The sequence below is a fragment of the Podarcis vaucheri genome, assembly GCF_965113315.1.
Source record: "Podarcis vaucheri genome assembly, chromosome: 2".
NCBI lineage: Eukaryota > Metazoa > Chordata > Lepidosauria > Squamata > Lacertidae > Podarcis > Podarcis vaucheri.
Genome location: NC_138760.1, coordinates 108,740,471 through 108,762,252, shown reverse-complemented (window position 1 = coordinate 108,762,252; position 21,782 = coordinate 108,740,471). Strand labels below are relative to the sequence as shown.

General features: G+C 44.1%; 1 protein-coding gene across 6 annotated transcripts in view; it reads right to left on the bottom strand.

Moving 5' to 3' along the window:
- The window catches only part of FHIT (fragile histidine triad diadenosine triphosphatase), a 1,063,956-nt gene that overhangs the window by 708,441 nt on the left and 333,733 nt on the right, over positions 1-21,782 (bottom strand). The window contains exon 1 of one of the 6 annotated variants that reach the window (XM_082210822.1): positions 4,344-4,416. The exons of the other annotated variants lie outside the window; for them this stretch is intronic. The gene's annotated coding sequence lies outside the window, so the exon portion shown is untranslated. Of the gene's footprint in view, positions 1-4,343; positions 4,417-21,782 lie in introns of those variants that run through there. 6 annotated transcript variants of the gene reach the window in all.

Below are 21,782 nucleotides of genomic sequence, written 5' to 3'. Positions count from 1 at the left end.
CTCCTTCAGGTATACTGGGCCAAGGCCATATTGGGCTTTAAAGGTCATATTTTCTTCCCCTGCTTTGATCAAGAGGAAAATTCCTCTTATGGAGCTAGTATTTGCCTTATGGCCATTGACTGTGCTGGCTCGGGCTGAGGTGACTTGTTGGAGTGCAACACCACCACAATTTAGCTGCCCCTGCTTTAGAGGGAATATATTTGGACTGAACAGGCAGATGATCTATTTGTTTTCTCAGCAAATCCCTTTCCCTCTCACACAGCTCCTTGGCTCTCATAATAATTTGTCTTGGAGGTACTAATTATGCACATGCACATAACCACGGCACATAATTTATTCTGACCACAGATTGTGAATTTCTCTTAGCACAATATCAAAGACGCTGCTTTCAGCAAGAAGTGTGCTTCCTTGATAATCTCTGCCAAACCACCAGGCTGTCAATGGCAACAGGTCCGCCTATCACCTGAAAACAGCACCATTCATTGTAGGCAAGTCACATCAAAGCCACCTTTGGGAAGTATACCCTTAGCTGATTTTGTGCCCCGGTTCTCAGTGAAGTCTGAATGTTTACAAGGGCAATTTGAGTCTTCTCGGAATACAGCAAACTGCCTCATGCCAGGTCAAGCATTTTGTTAATCCAGTCCAGTATTGCTTACTCCGACTGGCAGAAATTATCACGGTCTTAGGCAGAGGCTTTTCTTGGCACCTGCTACCCCATCCTTCCTCCAGAAACCTCAAGGCAGTTAACTGCAAAGATAAAGCTCTAAATGAACCATTTAAAATACCCCTTGCAGCCTTACTCTAAAACAGCAGCAGGAAATGTCAGGGTGTAACAAAAACTGCTATGATGATGACGCACTATTGAAAGCACCGCACCTATTTTCACTAAGAAATACTTTTCTTAATAAGGTAAACTCAAAGCAACTCCCCGCCCCAAAAGTTCAAAAGACACAGTAAAACAGCCTAAATCACCTATTTATGGCCCACCAAGCTGAACACTGGGGGATGCGGGTGGCGCTGTGGGTTAAACCACAGAGCCTAGGACTTGCTGATCAGAAGGTCGGAGGTTCGAATCCCCGCGACGGGGTGAGTTCCCGTTGCTCGGTCCCTGCTCCTGCCCACCTAGCAGTTCGAAAGCACGTCAAAGTGCAAGTAGATAAATAGGTACTGCTTTGGCGGGAAGGTAAACGGTGTTTCCATGTGCTGCTCTGGTTCGTCAGAAGCGGCTTAGTCATGCTGGCCACATGACCTGGAAGCTGTCTGCAGACAAACGCCGGCTCCCTCGGCCAATAAAGCGAGATGAGCACCGCAACCCCAGAGTCGGTCACGACTGGACCTTATGGTCAGGGGTCCCTTTACCTTTTAAGCTGAACACAGGATATATATATATAGTGCCCTCTGTGAGCCTGAAACATCCTGTTTTTACTGCAGTGCCCGCAAAAAAAGAGGAACCCCAATAAACCATGGCTGATGGGACTGTGTTTGGCTTGGGGGCAAGAAGTTGTGCTTAGGTTTGGCTTAGGCCCTGCTCCGACTCCTCTTCAGCCTATGCTCCTGAAGAGGAGAGCTGATCTGTACCATGCTTGTGGAACAAGACTCAGCCCACAAGCAAATTTGCTGCTGGGAATCTGTGCCTGGCAAGCAGCTTAAGACACTGTTGGTGCCAGTCTCTCGAGCTGCCAAAGCCATTGACAAGAAGCCCTCAGGATAGCACACCTATTTTAGCACAATAAGCATTGCATCCTCCTGGGCTGCGTTCCAGCTCTTTAGCTAAGATAAATTTCTGCTGCTTCCTCTGTGAGCCATTCTAAAGCCAGCTTCTCCCCCTCCCTTGCAGATAAGCGGCAAATTTGCTTCTAAGCCCCCCGCCAAAGGAAAACCCCATCCTAACTCCTTCCCCTTGCAAGATTTATATGAAATATGCTGAGCCACAATTCCACGGGCCGTTTAATGCTTCTACCTTCAAACAAAAATTACACTCTGTCACAGGAATGTTCGTTACTTCTGAAGTGGGAGAACAGCTTCGGTAAAAGCTACTTCAGCTTAGAGTCCCCAGCAGTCCTGAGCGTTTCCTGCACTTTGTCATTTGGTGTTATTCCAAGTGAACATACAAGGTCACTTCCTGGCTATGTAAAAAAAGGGGGGGCTGAGAAACCAAGAGTTTTGACTGTCCTCAGGGATGCCCCTGTTTATCCAGTCCAGTTATCGGATACCTAGAGAACAGGTAGAAAAGACCTGGAGGAGGAGACTATCCATTTTTCCACAGATGGGATGACTGGATTTGCCCCAAAGACAAGACTGCTGTCCATTAGCAGATGAAGGTGAGAACGAGAGGAATTCTTCACCAATCACAAAAAAGAAAATTGCTGCACTCTTAATATATATATAGTGTTCATATAAGGGACGCGGGTGGCGCTGTGGGTAAAAGCCTCAGCGCCTAGGGCTTGCCGATCGAAAGGTCGGCGGTTCGAATCCCCGCGGCGGGGTGCGCTCCCGCTGCTCGGTCCCAGCGCCTGCCAACCTAGCAGTTCGAAAGCACCCGCGGGTGCAAGTAGATAAATAGGTACCGCTTACTAGCGGGAAGGTAAACGGCGTTTCCGTGTGCGGCTCTGGCTCGCCAGAGCAGCGATGTCACGCTGGCCACGTGACCCGGAAGTGTCTCCGGACAGCGCTGGCCCCCGGCCTCTTGAGTGAGATGGGCGCACAACCCTAGAGTCTGTCAAGACTGGCCCGTTTGGGCAGGGGTACCTTTAGTGTTCATATATTCAGGCTTTTAGCTTCCTGGTGTATAACATTCTTCCCCACTTATTCCTGATGCAGCTCTTCATTCACTCCTTTTCCCATAGTGAAGAGGGAGGCACCTTTTGTGGGTTCACCTCAGGTGCAAAAATGACTTGGGTTGGTCCTGGGGTAACAGGAAGCAGTGGCTTCAGATAGGAGAGTCCCAAAGAGGGCATCATTTTATCACCAACAACCTCTGTGTGTGATGGAGGAGGAGGAGGAGCAGCTCTGGTGCTGAACAGAGTCACAATGGTAAGTTTTTCCTTAATATCTAAAGCCAGCATGGTTAGCTGCTATCCACACCAGGATTTGCAGAATTCACTTGGAATTTGTGGGTGTCAAGGAAACCTCCCATCTGAAAAGACCCTAACTTGTCGCATGTCTAGAACTTATCCATTTGATTGTTAAATCTTGCTTCCCTGGTAGGAAATTTGAGGAACTAGATTCTTTTGAGGGAGCAGCAAAAACCTGCAGAGGAACCAAGCTGTTTGCTTGGCTTTGATCTAGCAACTGAGCTCTTGGATGCTTAATTACTAGTAGCAATGTGCAAAACAAAAAAACAAAACTGCTGAGGTTAAACTAACCAGAAACAAATGACAAACTAGATTTATCAGCTAGATGAGGTGCAATTTAAAACCTGTACACAAGGCAGGTCTGAATCATGCATAAGTTCTCTGTGTGCTCGCATGTATTTGTTTTTTTAATAACAGGATTAGTGTGTTGTGTTCCAGTCTTCCATTTTATTTAAGTTCTCCCTGACTTCAGTACTTTCTTCTCCTTTTCAGTCATCAGCAAGTACCAATCACTTCTCTGGGCATCTATACAAAGAAGCTGTCCTGAAATGACTAAGGTTTGAGAATTTGCCCTAACCGACAACAAAGTGGTCTGCCCTTGAGTAGATCACTCTTCAATCATAGAGCCTATCTAAAAATCCAGAGTAGTTTCTATTTTCTTTTACTTTTTTGCTCTCAGAAGCACAAGAAGTACAATAAAAGCTATATAAACACACCGAAGCAGGCCTGTTTCACTCCCGTTCCTGGGTAAGCATCTCTATCATGTTCCACTTGTGACATAAAACTACATCCACTACTAATCCCCTTGTAATTTGCTCAAATTAATTCATTGTCTATTTCCTGCCTAATCAACTCCTACTTAGTGCCAAGTGTTAAGTACTGCAGTAAAACATCACCGTCATTCCGTCGCTGTACATTTACGACAGATATCATGTGACTTCCCAACACACTGTCACAACTCTTCCAGTTGCAGAGACTGAAAAGCCCCACTGCAAGCAGCCACAACGACGTCTTGGCCCTGTCAGCGGCAAAGGTCAAGCTTTCGAGATTTGGAGCTCCTTATGCAGAGTGCGTACCTTGGCAGCAATCGCCTTCTGTAGCTGTTCACGTAATAATAGAGAGAACCAAGCAAAAATACTAAGGAATGAGAAAGTACTGTTCTGTGGATGGTAGAATATCACACACCCCTTGCCCTATGCAGTGAAAGCTAATATGTCACAGTAATATTATTATTATTAATAGAATTCTCCTGAGTTTTCCAAAGCTTACATTTCAGAGGGCTGGGGTGGCGTGGAATGCTTCCCCAAATCCCACAGTGTGTGTTTCTTCCCTCTTTTTGCTGCTATTGCTGCATGTGCAGTCACTCTCCCCACTGCTTAGTATTATTAGTAGTGCTTCCTGTTTCTGTTTTCACTCTGAGTTGGCTTCCGGAGAGGCACCAGAGTGAGTTTCCTGCCTGGAAAGAGCAGCAGGGGGATGGGGCTGCCAAGCAGCAGTGGGGAAAGGATGCTAGCACTGTAGGTAGGCTGTAATCCATCCTTGTTTGCAGTAGGGTTGGGGGGGGGAGAAATTTGGTTCAGTTCATTTTAATGAGAACCAAGCTAATAGGCACTTCCCAGAACAGTGCAGAATTCCAAAATGCAGCCATTCTTTGAAATTCACCCTTCTCTGAATTTTGCAAGTGTGTGTGTGTGTGTGTGTGTGTGTGTGTAGTGAATTTTGCAACTGTGTGTGTGTGTGTGTGTGTGTGTGTGTGTGTGTAGTGCATGTGTTGGCAAAAATAACATTAAAAATGTTTTCTTGCAAAAGGTGTATACTAACAAAGATGTCTATATTAGGAGCAATGTGCACTAAAAAGCTGTCAAAAATGTATGTTTAATTTTAACGAGGGCTCTTTTTAAAAAAATAAAAATAAAATAATCACCAGCTGATGCAGAAATGTGGATTGGAAAAAGGGGAAATTGAGGGAAACCGAAACTGATGCATTTGCTGATTCCTAGTTTGCACCACCCCAATTACTGAACCTGTCCCCAATTTGTCTGTGAATTGGATGGGGAAAAATTGGGGGTGGGGGTGGATGAGCCAACCCTAACATTCATTAATTCCTTGGTCATCAAGGTGAGCCGTGTTTTTCAAACAGAATGTAATGAGGCTTAAATCCCCAAACAACTATTTGCTTCTCAGCAGGATCTAACATGAATAGGGATTTCCTTTGCTGGCAAAATCTGGCTTTGGTACAAGGGTGGAGAGAGCAGACCATTCATCTTAAAGCGTGTGCAGGGCACCCACCTGCAGGTTCGTCTCTAGGACTCCTCGTGTAACCTCTTGTTGCTAAACTAGGATAGAGGAGAGAAGCCTTCAGCAATCACAGCGGGTCCATTGAGCAGACATTGTTTTAGTGATGACGGAGCGGCTCCTTTTCCTATCCATCAATAGAAACTTCCTTCAGCTACCGAATCTCGCTCAAACAGGTAGTTCTCTCTTGGAAGCTTCTCTGTACGCTTTCATTCTCAGAGGGTGCAAGGGGAGATAACAAAAGCAGTACCCTGAAGCAAAACTGCCTGGCTATAGTCAGAAAAATGGCCTCAGGTTACTCTGCAGCTCTTCTTCCTTCTCCCAGGAACAGCACATCTTGCTTTCATTGTTGCGGGGGGGGGGGGGGAGCTGAACTTCTGTTGAATAAACGGGGCTGTTTGTTCACCACGGTAATTAGACATCTCTTACAACTAGGACAACTGCAACTTCCCCCCATAATCCATACACAGCATGCCGGAAAGAATATTTTCTCTCCAGTTAGGTGGCTATTTTGAGTGCGATATTTATCAGCACCGGGAAGCGAAAGGAACATGTAACAAAACACTCTTAAAACATGCATCGAACAAAACTGTGGGTGTTCCTAATCGCCCTGGTGTGAAATATTCTAAACTTTAAGGTCAGCCATAGATGAATGTTGCACAATGGAGGCCTCTTTATGCAGGGCTGCCATGAGCTTATGCATCGCTTGGGAATGAATCCTCAGGACCACAGAATGCACATCGCATGCAGTTTTAAATGTATCAGTGTCAGAACAGCACTTTCAGGTAAACACCCTCACTTACATGAACTCATACATGGACTTTCTAACAGCAACCCCTTCATAATATCTGAATATTGATGAAAAGTGAGATAATGGCTTGCATAATGCCACCTAAGTAATTCTGTGGCTGAAGTGATATCTTTCCACTATGCTACAGGTGTTGCCAACTTATTTAAGGCCCATGGATGTATTTTAAGTGAGGGTCACAGGCTCTGTCATCAACCAGGCCAGCCCCACCCCTACAGAGAGGCAGAACAAGAAAAAGTATGTTGTTTTTGTTGTTTTCCACATTTGGTAGTCGCTTTATTTTTAAGAGGCCTCTAACAGACATAACCAGGTAGAATATAAACAGGTTAGGTGAATTTTCCATTCCAAAGAAACAATAACCCACGTACAATTTGTTGTTGTTTAGTCGTTTAGTCGTGTCCAACTCTTCATGACCCCATGGACCAGAGCACGCCACGTACAATACAAAATGCCTAAATTGCTTGCCCAATGTTACAATAAAAGGACAAGTCTTACCCCACCCCGCTAAGAGATGAGCACCACAGTATTTGCCAATTTAACCATCACAAATGGAATAAAAATATGTTATCCTTGTACCTAAAAACTGACAATGATGGTGTTTGATGTGGTTCCCAGGGGAGCAAATTCCACAAATGGGGGAACATGTCACTGAAAAAGCCCGTTTTAATGAAACCATACAAACACACACACACAATCACAGAGAGAGGGAGAGAGACCCCACTTTTACAAGGGATCTGAGTAAACACTGCATCCAGTAGAATTAATGATAAGCCTTGAAAAACACAGAGTTGAAAGAAAAGGAGCATATTCCAACTTCCTCCCTTCAGGTCTAGGTAATTATTAGGGTAGGAAAAAAGGACGCCATGCTCAGTTCAGTGCCTTGTGACCAAATGGGTGGGTGGGAATCAGAGGCTTAATGTGTGCCAGAAGAAAACCACGTGGTTGCCACACTGGAGACGGAAGCTGCATGTAGTATCACAGCCCCCAAACAAGTGTCAGGCTCCACTACTGGAGATCTACAGGGATCTCAAGGGATCTTTCCCTATCTGTCTATAGAGTGGTACCTCGGTTTTCAAATGTAATCCGTTCTGGAAGACCATTTCGAGTTCCGAAATGTTCAAAAACTGAGGCGCAAAGGGCAGCCAGCAAATTTAATAGAGAAAACTGGGGGAAATAACATATACACTCAGCGGAAGCCGTTCAACTTCCGAGGCATGTTCAAAAACAGAAGCATTTACTCCCAGGTTTACGGCGTTCAAGTTCCGAAACATTTGTCAACAGAGACATTCGAAAACCGAGGTACCACTGTAACACTATACTAAGAAATTCACCAGCTCACATGGAAGATAACCCATCTGAGTGTTACCATATCAAGAGAGCAGGCAATGCTGTTTTGTTAATCTAGCAGCTCGTATTTTTCACCTGTCACTGTTTGCTATCCGTGTTTCTCACCCACTTACTTACTATTTTTATGCTCCATGCCATGAGGATACAATATTTTTTTTTAATAATTTTTTTAGAAGAGAGAGAAATACCTGTTTCAAAAGTAACGGCCGCTGACAAATATAATGGGCCTGAGAAATCACTCTCACACCAATTCAAGACAAACCGGTTGCTCCATGCAGGATGGGGGGGACACAAACAACAGTGTAGCGGATGTTTGCAGAAAGGCATTCATGTGAGAAGGCATGATGTAACGTAACATAGCGGGCAGGGATGCACAAATCTACCAATTTCAGTTTCTCTCAGCTTCTCATTCTTGCAATCTTCAGTTCAGCTGTCAACACTTTCACCTCAGTTTGCAATATTTTTTTTAAAGAAAAAGTCTGCATGAAAATTCATATTCCCCTTTAATGCAAATTTATCCTAATATACAGACCCTTGCATGCAAATTTACCTCATATGCACATTTGTGCAAAGTGAATTTGCCTCATAAAATGCACTTTTGTTTGCTATTTTCATGAATATGTGACTTTATATGCACACTTTACTCTAGCATATGCATTTTTGTATGCATTTCTTGGCTGGGGAACTGCATTGAAAAATTCAGACACATGCAGATTTTGAAGAATGGCTGTGTTCCAGTTTGTGCATTGCTTCAGAAAGTGTGAATTAGGTAGGTTCGCCTTCTGAAGAGGAACAGTAAGACTAAAGGGGAACCTGCAGTTCCATGGAGAAAAACCCTGTGCAGCAGACCTATGAAAGCTTAACTGGACCCATTTAAATTTCATATAACAGCATTTTTTCTCACTTGTTCCTCGCACCCTACCTTCAGAATTATTGTCTTTCTTAACTAAATACATCCAGCATTTCTGCTGATACTGCTCTAGGAGATGCTGTGAAAAAAGGACTTTGGTCTCTGCACCTGGTTGGTTCTTACAGTCACCCAGACCCTGAAATATATGCAAATTGTTTGGTTTAATTCTGGGGGAGTCAGATCAACGTGGACTTGGCTGGCTGGCTGGGCTGGCTACAACACGCCTGAAAAGCCAATATCATTCTGTCAGATCCCAGACTCCTCTTCTCCCTGGATTTAGTCTGAACATAGTGACACAAAAACATCTGTCTCTCACACAACTTTGTGTGGGAATCTTCAAAGGCTCACAAAAGTTGTGCGAGAGACAGGGATATCTCTGTGTCACTCTCTATGTTCAGACTGAATCCAGGGAGGAGGGGAGTGGGATTTGACAGAAAGATATAGTGGAACCTAAGTTTTCAAGTGTCTCAGAAGCCAAACATTTCAGAAGCCGAACGCTGAAAACCCGGAAGTAAACGCTCTCGTTTTCAAACGCACCTCGGAAGTTGAATGGCTTCCGCTGTGTGTTTTTCTTTTTTCTCAGTGGATTTTGCTGACTGCCCATTGTTCCTTGGTTTTTGAATGTTTTGGAAGTCGAAGGGTCTTCCGGAATGGATAACATTCGAAAACCGAGGTTCCACTGTTCCGACTTTTCCAGCTTGTAGTTAGCCAGCCATGGTAGTTGTAGTCGGCCAACTTGTTGTAAACTGACAGCTAAGAAAGTACTGTACACAAAGGGTGCTTGGAATTGAAACCCAGGAGGATGCAAATAGGCGGTGGACTGCAACCGATCCCACTGGCCTTAAAATGTGCAGGCCTTAAAATGTCAGGAGTCCTTTAGAAAGACATTGTGGAGATTGTTGGACGCTGAGGAGAAATGTGGGGGTGATTGGGGAGCTGGATGACCCAGGAAAGAGTGCTAGTGGGCTGGAGGATGAGAAGCAGGGTCCCCAAGAGGAGTTTGACCCACAGGAGGGGCCCTGTGGGCTGGGAGGCATATATCTAGATCCTTGGGGAGGAGCTTAATGGGCTATCAAAAAGCACTCAGATCCACTGGATGTCTGAAGTCCAATATACTGCCATATCAGGTACCTTCCGATTTGACGCACCACACCTATACAGGCTAATACCATGGATGGAATTCAAAGTAGTGCTAAGGAGACTGCAAGCATTTTTCTCCCACAAGCTGCTCTGGGGTTATCTCGAACCCCTAGAACTAATTTCGGGGTGCATGGGAGGAGCAAAGGCAGGAAAAGCATTGTTGCTGTAGCAGGACTCATTGTGCTGGCTCCCACTAGTGCAACTTTTCAGTTGAATCAGGTCCTGTTTTGGATACTATATGCTGGCTGAGTTACTACATGGGCCACCTGTGTCCTGAAAGTGTCACTGCCTTCAACATTAATGAGCAGTGACCAAACAGGCAAGGTGGAGGACTGGGTTTCTGTAGGGTAATTTGCATTTCAATATTAGTTTAAATTTCCACACTATACATGAATCTGTGATTAATGCTAATCCATTACTTACATAGCAATCTGCATTCATCATCATTATCACTGGTTATAATACCGCCTTCTTTTAAAGCAACTGTGCTCGCTCTCTCTCTCTCCCACCCCTTTTTTCCAAATATAAGAACAGGCATAGGCAAACTTGGCCCTCCAGATGTTTTGGGACTACAACTCCCATCATCCCTAGCTAACAGGACCAGTGGCCAGGGATGGTGGGAGTTGTAGTCCCAAAACATCTAGAGGGCCGAGTTTGCCCATGCCTGGATAAGAATAAGCACCACTGAACTCAAGCCAGAAGTTAGTTAGTTGGACAAAATTTCCCACTAAAAATCAATAAAAAGACTAACTTGCCCAGTTGATCATAATGGGGCCTAATTCTGATGAGTCCGAAAACAACTCGCTGGATCTGTGTGTTGTATCCAGAGGTTGCACAAGTGGAAACAGCTTGTGCAACTGACCCCATCTTCCTTTAACCCCCTTCACCCTGACCATGCTTTTCAGAAGTCACCATTCAAATGGTGTGGGAAAGGGTGCTGTGTCACACAGAGCTGCAGTAAGAGGTGAGAAGTTACCTGAAACTGGGCAGAGGCAGGACCACTTCACACAGCCCAGTGTGCAACATAGCACATAATGTCCATGGGAATGGTGATCTGGGGAGGGTTTTGGTACAGAAGAAAGCAGTGAGGAGGATGAGAAGAAAAAGATCTTCAAGTTGCTAGAACTCATTGTGTAGGGCTCTCCTGTCACGCCCTGTCCTATCTCCCTCCCCAAATATAAAAGCCTGACGTGATCAGATACAGGATAGTGGAGGAACTGCCGGATAATCTCCTTGTATCACATATTCTGTCTGCTATGCACTGTGTTACTCTTCTGAGACAGCTTCCCAACTGGAAAGTGTGGTAGCTCAGTGGTAGAGCATCTACTTTGGATGTAGAAGGTTCAATCACCAGTATCTCCAGGTAGGGATGAAATCCTGTCTGAAATCCCAGAGACTGGCTGCCAATCAGATCGAGATAAACCAATGGTCTGGCTCAGTATAAGGAAGCTTCCTCCATTCCTATGACAAGGGGAGGCCCTCATGGCTATCACAGCTAACAAAACTGAAGAGTTTTCTCCCACTTCCCTTTATTTTCTCAGTAAAACCTCGGTTGACGAACGAAATCCATTCCGGAAGACCGTTCGACTTCTGAAACATTCAACAACCGAGGCACAGCTTCCAATTGGTTGCAAGAGCTTCTTGCACCCAAGCGGAAGCCGTGTTGGATGTCCGGGTTCTGAAAAAAATTCAAAAACCGGAGATTTACTTCTGGTTTTTTGGCGTTTGGGAGCTGAAAGGTTCAAAAATGGAGCCGTTCGAGAACAGAGGTTTGACTGTAATATGGCAATTCAAGCAAAACTGGGCAGATAAAAACCACGAATAAAGCAACACAGGTTTGGTTGTTCTGTAATAAGAATAAAAGTTTACGGAGCACGTGTGCCTTTAAAACAATTAAGCAAAGGAATAGCATTTTACAAGCTCATGAGCAAAGGCGGAAAAGAAAATCGGGAGGGAACAACCCACTGTTTGATGAAGCGGTCTGAAACACTCAAACATGTGAGCTCACTGACATAAATTGATTCGCTTTAACCTTCAGTATGTCTCTAGAAACCAAACGGTATTTCATAATTTATTATATAATCTATTAAAACAGTGAAAGGGGAAAAATCTCTGTCTCTCACTCGCTCCCTGGCCCAGAGGCTATTTCTAACTTTCAGTTCATTCTCAAGTGGACAAAATTGAGAATTGAAAATAAACAAGACTGAAGGCAATGTGTCTACATTTCCTGGCCATCTATCAGTTTCCTATCATCCACCCAAATTACTTTTAGGCATGACGGCTCTTCCACAGAAATAGAAAAAACCTAATTAATCCCCAGAGAGAAGTACTAATAAGCACTTGGCCTTTCATCTCCAGTGGCCTTGATCGCAGCGTGTCCCTTGGTGAAATCCATCCAATCAGTGGGCATCATGCCACCCATCACCACATCTCCAAGTCTTAGTTCTCAGTGGAGTGAAGGTGCAAGTTAATTGGCATTCACTCAAACGTCAGACCCCTTTGCTGGAATTGTGGACCATAAGTTAATGAAATTATGCACCAATTCAAAACCTGGCAGGTTTTCAAAATTAAATCTTGGAGATGCAAACTTTCACACGCTGTCAGACACAACTCGGCACGCTCTCTATTTTCTCCATTTCGGAAAAAAGCAGAGAATGGTTGGGCTCTATGCAAAACTAACTGACCCAACTCTTGATGGTAAAAAAAAAAAATTAAGAAGGTTGAGCCATCCTGCTCTAAAGTCCGCCGAACCTTTTGACATACAAGAGTAGTCACGGATGATCAATCTATTTTTCATCATTCATGTAATGCCAAAGATGTAAAATACTGTGTCATCGAGCATCTCTTTCATTTAAGAGAGAGAGAAGTCTTTACAAAGCTAAAATAAGGTAAACAACCCTCCATGAAAGAAGGAATTCACCATGACAGAAACTGACTAAAGGGCAAAGTGGCAAACTGAGCTAGAGGGGCTATTTGCTTCCCACAATTTATTCTTTAATAACTTCTACTGTAATATTTCTGGGGCACATCAAAGGACAATAACAGGCTGATGCTGGTAATCCCTCTCACTTATAAAAATTTTCATTACCGAGTGTTAAAGGCATCATTCTGTCTGAGAAATGGGAATTGATAGGGGGCTGCTTTTCTCCCCCCTATCCCGGGGAAACATCTAAGCCTTTTTCTCATGGTGACACTGAGTGCTCTCGCCAGAATTTGTTCTGAAAGCTGCAGATGTGCAATATGATGAAAAATCTCTTTGATAAATGGGGGGGAGATAGGGGGAAGGGGGGAGGTTCAGTAGATCACTTTTCTGTATCAGGCACAGGAACTGCTTTCCATTCTAATTAACTTTAAATGCTTTTTTTGGTAAACACTTTTCTTTTCTTTTTACGAAGTTGTCAGGAACAATTTTGGCAAATAAGCCTTTTAAGACTTGATGCACTTTCCCTGTGTGTAACTAGAACATTGGGGGGGGGAGAAGAGGAAAGGATGATTTCAAGAAACATAACTAATAGTAAGAGTGACAACAACAACAACAACAACAACAACAACAAGTAGGTAAAAGACATTTAGAAACTGGCTAAGCAAGTACAGTGGTACCTCTGATTACGAACTTAATTCGTTCCGGAGTTCCGTTCTTAACCTGAAACCATTCTTAACCTGAGATACCACTTTAGCTAACGATTTCTGTTCTCATCCTCAGGTAAAGTTCTTAACCTACTTCCGCGTTAGAGGAGTCTGTAACCCAAAGTGTTTGTAACCCGAGGTCCCACTGTATAAGTTTTAATTTGAAATACTTCCCTGTTCTACTTCCACCCTTAGTCTAACAAATACCTAAAACTTATGCTAGAAAATTGTGTATTTCAGATTCTATGCTGGGTTGACTGTATACGGTAAGCTTAAGAATGGCATTGGTTTTGTCACACAAAAGGCAGATATACTATTAACAACATTCTATATTGAACATTCATTTGCCATACAGAATACATCTTATTGCTAGCCTATGCCCTTATAGACTAGGTGTGAGGAACCTCTGGCCCTCCAGATGTTTCTGAACCACAGCTCCCACCAAGCCATAAAACATGGCCAATGGCCTGGCAAGATGGGAGTTGTAGTTCTGCAAAATCTATCCTGAAATTACACTCCAGTTCCATGTCAAGCAAGAAACCAGCTCCTGAAAGCTGATAATGTCTGCCCCAACCCCACTTACAAAAAACCTATTAGATTGTACCCAGTCTTTAACACTTGCGAAGACAGGGAATAAATCCAAGGGCTTTATTTATTTTGGAGTAGTACGCAAACTCTGGCTCCAGAGACAAGCAGATCATATCATCACGCATACCACGAGTGACTGGCATCTCCTGTGCAGAAATACAGATAACCCATTTGAATCTTCCCAATGATACAGAGCGCCATTTAAATTCCAAATCCTTCTTAGTCGCAATTTGTGAAGCAACCACCATCACTGGGGGCTCGTCCTGTCAACATATAGCATAGGCCGAGCCCCACTGTGCAAAACAACTAGCGTCCATGAGAGCAGAATACAACATCTCCCTATGTTTTATGAAGCAGATTAAAAACTGAGGCAAGACGTAATGTGACCTGGCAGTTTGAGAAACATACACAAATTTCCTCTTTCACTTTATGTCTAATTTCCATTTTAAAATGTCATTTGTAACATCACCAGCCAGGTTCCCTCCTCACTCCCTGAACCTTTTCAAAGCACAGGCATCATGTCCATTTACAAAAAATAATAATATTTTCAATGGTTCTTCTCTTCCTCCCTCTTTCCTGATAATAATGTCACAGTCATCATTCACTTATAATTGCTGCAACGGAAGTATAATGACAGGGGACACATTTGTCTCTCTTCAGCCCCAGTTTAGACAACTGACATTCCCAATGATCTCAGCTGAATCTGTCCTGAGTGATGAAACACTTTGGGCACGATGCAGGCAAGCAAATGCAAGCACTTTTGAACCCCTTTGGCTTAACGGAAAGAGTAATGCACATGTTTTAGGCTGCAAACCCCACTGAACTCCATGGGACTTACTTCCAAGTAGACAGATATATGATTACAAGGCAGCACTGCGTCATCAGTACTGGTGTACTTTGACTGGGTTGTGCCCTAGGTATTCCAGAAATTCGTTCCTAATAAAACTGTGTATGGGAAGAAACAGAGGGGTTGGGGGTTGGTATGCATCTTTAACATGTCAGAATATGATTTTCTGCACGCAAGATCTTAGATGTGACATTTGGCTCTGCCTCACTCCAAAAAGGCAGGGCAGGGTGAAAGGGGTAGCTGCTGCTCTATATCATTCACAAGTAAGCTGCTCTCTCAGCCCCTCCAAAATAAAAAAGGAACATAATAAACTCTTTAAGAATAAAACACACATCTTCCCTCCCAAGCTGCTAGATAAATAAACAAATGCCTTTCCTTCCAGCCCGTCTTTGTAAGGTCACGGCCTCAAGATCTGTTCTTCTGTCTACCTCTGATGTAATCATCAATAATATCTCACTATTTCCTGTCTGTCAACCACCGTGCTGTCTGTCAAAACTATTGTTAGCTTCCTGTGCGGTTCGGTGTCAAAGGCCTCGAAGCTACTCAGACATATTATGTGCACGATATTATGTCTGCCTTCTCCGCCCACTCAGTGACTATATTGGAAAAGGCTTTCAGGTTTCTTTGACGTGATCTGTATTTTGTAAATCCGTGTTGACTGTAACTCAATAAAGCCCCTCTACTACATATATCTACGGATCAATTCTCTCATTATAGTTCCTAGCATTTCAGCTCCTGTTTCAAGCAGGATCTGAGACTGGCAAGGAATATCCCTAAAACAGTTGCGCAGAACCTCTGGACCTCCAGATGTTGCCGAACTACAACTCCCATCATCCCTAACCATTGCCGGTGGTTTCCTGAGCTGATGTAGTTCAGCGGCACCTAGAACACCAAAATGTTCCCCCACCCCTGCCTTCACACCATCCTTCCTGCCCTACGGAAAAGGCAGGATGATCACCACTGCTGTCTTGATGCCAAGCCAAAATTAAATCTCAGGCAAGGAGATCAGATGGCAATGGAAGGCTCCTGTATTTTTGACAGTGGTGTAGAACAGGGAATTTTGGTGGCCTCAGGTTGTCATGCATTGGTGAGGAAAGCTGCATCCATTGAAATTCTCTCTTCAACGCAGCTATTAAAGGTATAGGAAAGAATCCCATCTGCCTTTGCATCTCCAGCTCCAAGAAGGACTCTGGCCTTGCTGTAGCATATTTATCTTACAGTTCCCAGAGCAGAACATGTCCCACCAAGTATCCTTTAATGTAGGAAACAGAAGCATGGGGAGAAGCATAGCACAGCCTTGACCATTGTGCCCTCGGCCTCATTCAATTCTCTGCCAAGGAACACCTGTCCGAGACAGAGACCTGCTGGTTTCTGAGGGAACCTCAATCGATTTCATGATTAATATCACCATTATTAATGATATTAACATATCAAAGTGATTTCGCAATACAATAACTATATATACAAAACAATTGCATCTGAAAAAACAAGTGAAAGCAAATGCATATGTACAAATAAATTCAGATACTGAGAGAGACAGAAATCCCCATTTGGATGGTTTGTTGAAAGAGGGGCATCTTAAAAGACAATGGAGATGCCACCTGTCTGGGATGTAATGAGAGGTGCCACCGCACAAAAGGCAATGTGGCATTTGCAGAGCACAGTGAATGTTTAGGTATGTATAGATATCCTGGTCCAAACCTATACAGGTCTTTGTATAAGCTACTACAACCTCGAACTTGGCTCAGACACTAAGTGGCAACCAGTGCAATTCTTTCAGCAGTGGTGTAATATGAGGGTGATATTCTGCCCCAGTGAGCACTTGAACTGCCACATTCTGCCCTAGCTGCAGCTTGTGGGTCAGCCTCAAGGGCAGCCCCACACAGAGCGCATTGCAGTAAGCCAGCCAGGAGCTTACCAGCACATGCACAGCAATGTGCTTTCACCAGTGGCGTAGCGTGGGTTGTCAGCACCCGGGGCAAGGCAAGTAATTTTTGCCCCCTAACCCGTGGATTTGCGCCCCCTAACCCCCAGATGTTGCACCCAGTGCGGCCGGGCCCCCCCTGCACCCCCCACGCTACGCCACTGGCTTTCACTGTGCTTTTAGCGATATTTTAGCAGCATAAAGAATGACTTTAACTGCTTTACTCCATTAATTAATTGTGGTGATTTTATTGTCTCTATTTTTGCTTTAGCAACTGCTATAAAATTTATATTGTGATATATTTCTATTTCGTGAGCTGCCTGGAGCTTTTATAAATAGACACAGTGGATTGTTTTTCCCCTACAACAATGTAACCTTAACTGCAAGGGGCCAGCTGGCAGGTGAAACACTCTTTTATTTTTATTTTAGGGGGAGGGGACTATATATAATCACCAGATATAAGATCATAGCCTCGTCTGTTATCATTTCCAAGAGCTAGCAATATAAATAAGCCTCTTATATATCTGTCTTCTTAAAGGGGTAATGAAGATGCTGCAAAACAAGGCACACCTATTCCTGGATCCTACCTATTAAAAACCTAACAAAGTTAAAAGACTGGTAGGAGATCACAGAAGTTCTTCTAGTGACTTCCTGGATTTGTTTCCTTATTCTCATTCAAAGCCCATAAGGAGTACATTAAATTCATCTCCTCCCTTTTCCCAACAATACGGGGGAGTTCAGCTGAACTTGACTTCTGGCTTTGCTGCCCGGGGAATTAATGGAAGCAAATGTTATTAAGCCCTCTGTCCTGCGACAAGTTGGAGCCAGCTTCCTATTTTCATTTTTCAATGGGTAGAGATTATTGGACAAAACCCAACGCTAATCATGAATGGCAGAATGTCTACGTTCTCTTTCTAAAAAGCAGTGCCTCAGATGTCACTGATGACGGTGGTTGCTTTCTTAAGGTTTTTTTAAAAGCCCTTCCCAGCACAAGATACAGTTGGGCAATGAGAAGGTAACAGATCTGATCTATCGTGACCAGTCTGTGGGAGGTAGATCCTTTCTGGAGGCTGACCCAATGTCCACTGCACTGCACAGGTTTTTCCCTTGCTCTGCCTTGACTCCTACTGCTCTTTCATGTTGTTATACCAGCTTTTCTTTCCATCTCTGTACAATGTACATTTACGATATATGACCAACAGACCTGCTTTTGTCCTTACTGTTCCTGCTTGTCCCCATTCCCCTTCTTAATCCCACGAACCATCTCCGCAGACTTCATTTTTATTGACGTAAATCAAACAAATCAACCCAACGAAACAATAGAAGTACAAGCACACACACAAAAGCAGTGTATCTGCAAGAGATTTAAATCAGATATACAGAGTACTTAAAACCATTAGGAAAGCCGAATTTCACATTGTACCACGGAGAGAGAGCCCTGTGTGTCTATATTGATTGTATACAAGATAAAATCCCAACCAACAGCATAGGCTTTTTCAGGATCCTCTGTGCCTTTATGAGTTGTTTTCTTTTTCAGCTAAGGGTAAGCTCCACATATTTTTATACCAAAGCCAAAGTCGCAAGTCCTGTGAGCCTTTCCATGCAGATTTATTAGTCTTATCAGCCCTGCTGCTGAATTCCCTTCACACCCAGGCACTCCATCCTGCCGGCCTTCCCTGCCTCTCACCCTGCAGTCCTCTTGTGAATAACGTGTTGGCCTACTTCCCTTAGCTGACAGACATATTGTGAGATCGTCCTGGGGGAGCAGCACATTGAATGCCCTGTATTCCATGGGAGAATGTGCTCAAACATGAGCCCCAGTTGAAGAAAAGACAGGAAAAATACAGTGACTTCAGATTTACTGTGGCCCTTAGCACAGGCAACACAGTTCCATGAGTTATCAGAGTGGCCGCACCTTGTTTTTCTCCATGCCTCAGTACTTTCCAGTGGCATCTGTCATAAGCACCAGACATTTGGTTGAGTCCCAAGAGCAGAGCAACACCCACCAACCCCATAACAGCCATAAGGAAGTTTTAGCAGCATACCAATAACAAACAATAACATCTTAGCCTATCAAAAGTCTGGAGGAAAGCTAAGTCCTTACCTGGCACCGAGAAAGCTGTCAACAAAGGCACCAGGCAAACTTTGTTGAGGAGACCATTCCACAGACAGAAAACCACAACAGAAAAGGCCGTCTTGCTTCTGACCACCCTCTAGGCCTCAAGTGGGAACCCAGAGAAGGGCCTCAGACAAAGATCTAAGAGGCTAGGTAGATTCGTATTGGGAGAGGCATTCTGGAAGATATGGAAGCTCCAAGCCACTAAGAGCTTTAAGGGCCAAAACCAGCATGTTGATTTGGGCTTGGAAGCATTCAGGCAGCCAGTGTAGTTGGGACAGAGTTAACATTATATGGTCTGTTTGCCTCAGACCTGTCAACAGTCAAGGCAGCCACATTCTGCACTAATTGAAGCTTCCAAACCAGTCGCTCATGTAAAGCGTATTGCAATAATCCAACCCTGAGGCTACCAGAGCATAGATTACTGTAGCCAATTTACCCCTGTGGTCTTAGTTGGTCCACTAACTAAGGGAGGGAGATGGCTACCCCAAGCCTAGGCTCCCCTCTTTCCTTCTCAAGCAGGCCAGTCTCCCTTCTCCCTCTGGGCTATTTCAGCTCCAGGTGTCTTTCATTATGCATTAGGGGTAGCAGCTGCTCCCTTCCCCATCAGCATTTGCACTGGTGGATTGGGGCCCCTCTTTAAAGAGCCAGTCCTGGTAGAAGCTATTTGGCCTGAGGTGATTCCCTGCTGATCCAACACAGAGACAATGTGACGGTATGTTTGAAATCCATTCAGCCCTATGATAAGTAGATAGACAATGTTATCCTCTGGATCCTAAACTTGACACTGCATACTTACATATTTCAGTCAGGTAAAACAGTTTTCCTATATTCAACGTTGGAACAGGCATTATCGATCTGAACAAAGGGACCATACATCTTCCTCTTTCTGCAGCAGACAATGGAAACTCGTGCAGTTCAGGATCGTGACCACAACAAGTTCCGTTTTAATTTCATTTGAAGAGAGGGGTGCCACACTCCCAATTTTAGTCTCTTTGGGTTTGCATTCCTCTGTTTTCTTTTCCTCTTGATTACTACTAAAGGGCGTGTTCGGTATACTCATTAAAAATATGCTGTCTTCTTTTCAAGACAGGATAACCTCATTTGGGGGTCACTTGCACATCCCATGATGAATTTACTTACTGGCAATGGCTAAAACAGGATGCTGGCTGAAGCGAGAGGCTGAACCCCACAGGAATTATCTATCATGACCGCACCAAGAGTTGCTGGCATTTCAGCTCTTCCAGTGTGCAGAATGTTCTCATGCCATTCATTCACTTTTCACTATTTCAGCTGAGAGCAATTCCACCACCAACCAGACGTTCCCTTCAGCACTTAACTCAAAGCTACTGCACTTGTTCCTTTTCCCAGAAACAGTGATTGATTTCTGAGTAATTTAAAAACCAACATTTTAAATGGGCCTGTCTTTTCTTCCCCATATTTTGAGCCATTCTGCCTTGTCAGACGGTGTACCAGCAGCCAAATTTTGAAACCAAGTGCACAGTACAAAATGCTTTCCACCCCACCCCAGTAAATACTAATATAGGTTTCCCTAACTGGTGCACTCTACACACGGTTATGTTCCAGAGCCCACCAGCAAGGCCAGATTAAGGTGGTTGTGAGTCCTGGTGCAGTTTCCAAAACAGCATCCCCTTTTCCTAGAAAAGGCCACAGGAAGCAAGGTACCCCCAAAATAAGTTTTGTGCTGTCTTAAATGCTAACAAATGTATTATGGATAGAGAGAAGTTCTTTTCCGTCTATTGTAATACTGGAATTTAGGCACAGCCAATGAAGGTGGATGTTGGAAGATTCAGGAAAGACAAAAGGAAGTACTTCTTCATAGCTAAACTGTGAGATTTGCCTCAAGTAGGTAGCCGTGTTGGTCTGACGCAGTCAAAATATATTTAAAAAATAAAAAAGTCCAGTAGCACCTTAGAGACCAACTAAGTTTGTTCTTGGTATACTTGTGAGTATGCACAAGGTTTGCCCTGGTCTAGCATAACTCTTTTAACGTCCTTATGATGCTGAAATGGATCTCTGACGTACAGAACCATCTTCAGTCCCTCTGAAACTTAACTGTGGCAGTCAATACCAGCTACCAGCTTGGCGCAAGTGAGTACAGAAAAGTGTGTTTTGCAGGGGAGAGGAAATGCTGCGCAAATGCATCATTTAACTGCATGAATGAGAAAATGTTCAGCTGAACAAACAAGGGGTTAAAGTATGAAGAGGCAGGATGTGGTTGCAAACCATGCCCCCAAATGGGCTCTTCTCAGGTATTTGTGGACCAAGGGCTTATTAACACTTCTGCTTTGTCCCATGGCTAGAAAACATGGGTCCAAGCAGTTCTAAATCGGAACAAATGGCAACACCAGGAAAACCCAACTGACGTTTGCTCCGATTGAGCGCTGAAGAACAGTTTCCCCCAGAAGAAGCCAGTGCATGAGGCCTGGGTAGCTCAGTTTGCTACAGTGTGGTGCTGATGACACCAAGGTTGCAGGTTCAATCCCCATATGGGACAGCTGCATATTCCTCCACTGAAAGGCGTTGGACTAAGATGATCCTCAGGGTCTCTTCCAACTCTATGATTCTATGAAGATCTGACAAGACGTTCCAGCAGGATTGGGAGGAGGCATTGGAATGGGTCTTATGCCACCAACCCCTGTCCCTCTACACACTTTCACCTCTCATGTGTTCTGGCAAACATAAAAGGGGCTAAAGTTCAGCATTCATTGTGTGTGTGTTTTTCTGAATGAACATCTAGCTAAGGACAGCTTCCAGCATTTCTCCCATAAACATACATGCGTACACATACACCCACTCCTCCAGGAACTCTCTCAAGTTATTGGATAAATCAGCAAAGGATCAGAGTGTCTCTTTGACTCAACTGCGTGTGCTCCGTCTTAACTATCTCTGCATGAATTTGCATCAGAACAGGGTCAGGCTACACATTATTTCTTTCCTTTTTTTATCCCCTCTCCACTAAATTGCAGCATTTAATTTCACCTGTCAACATGCCGAGACCTCACAGACAAGGAAAATTGGAAGCATAATTTAAATTAGGCAGAGTGGCAAAGCATCCAGCTCCTCCTTGAGCAAGCCAACTGTG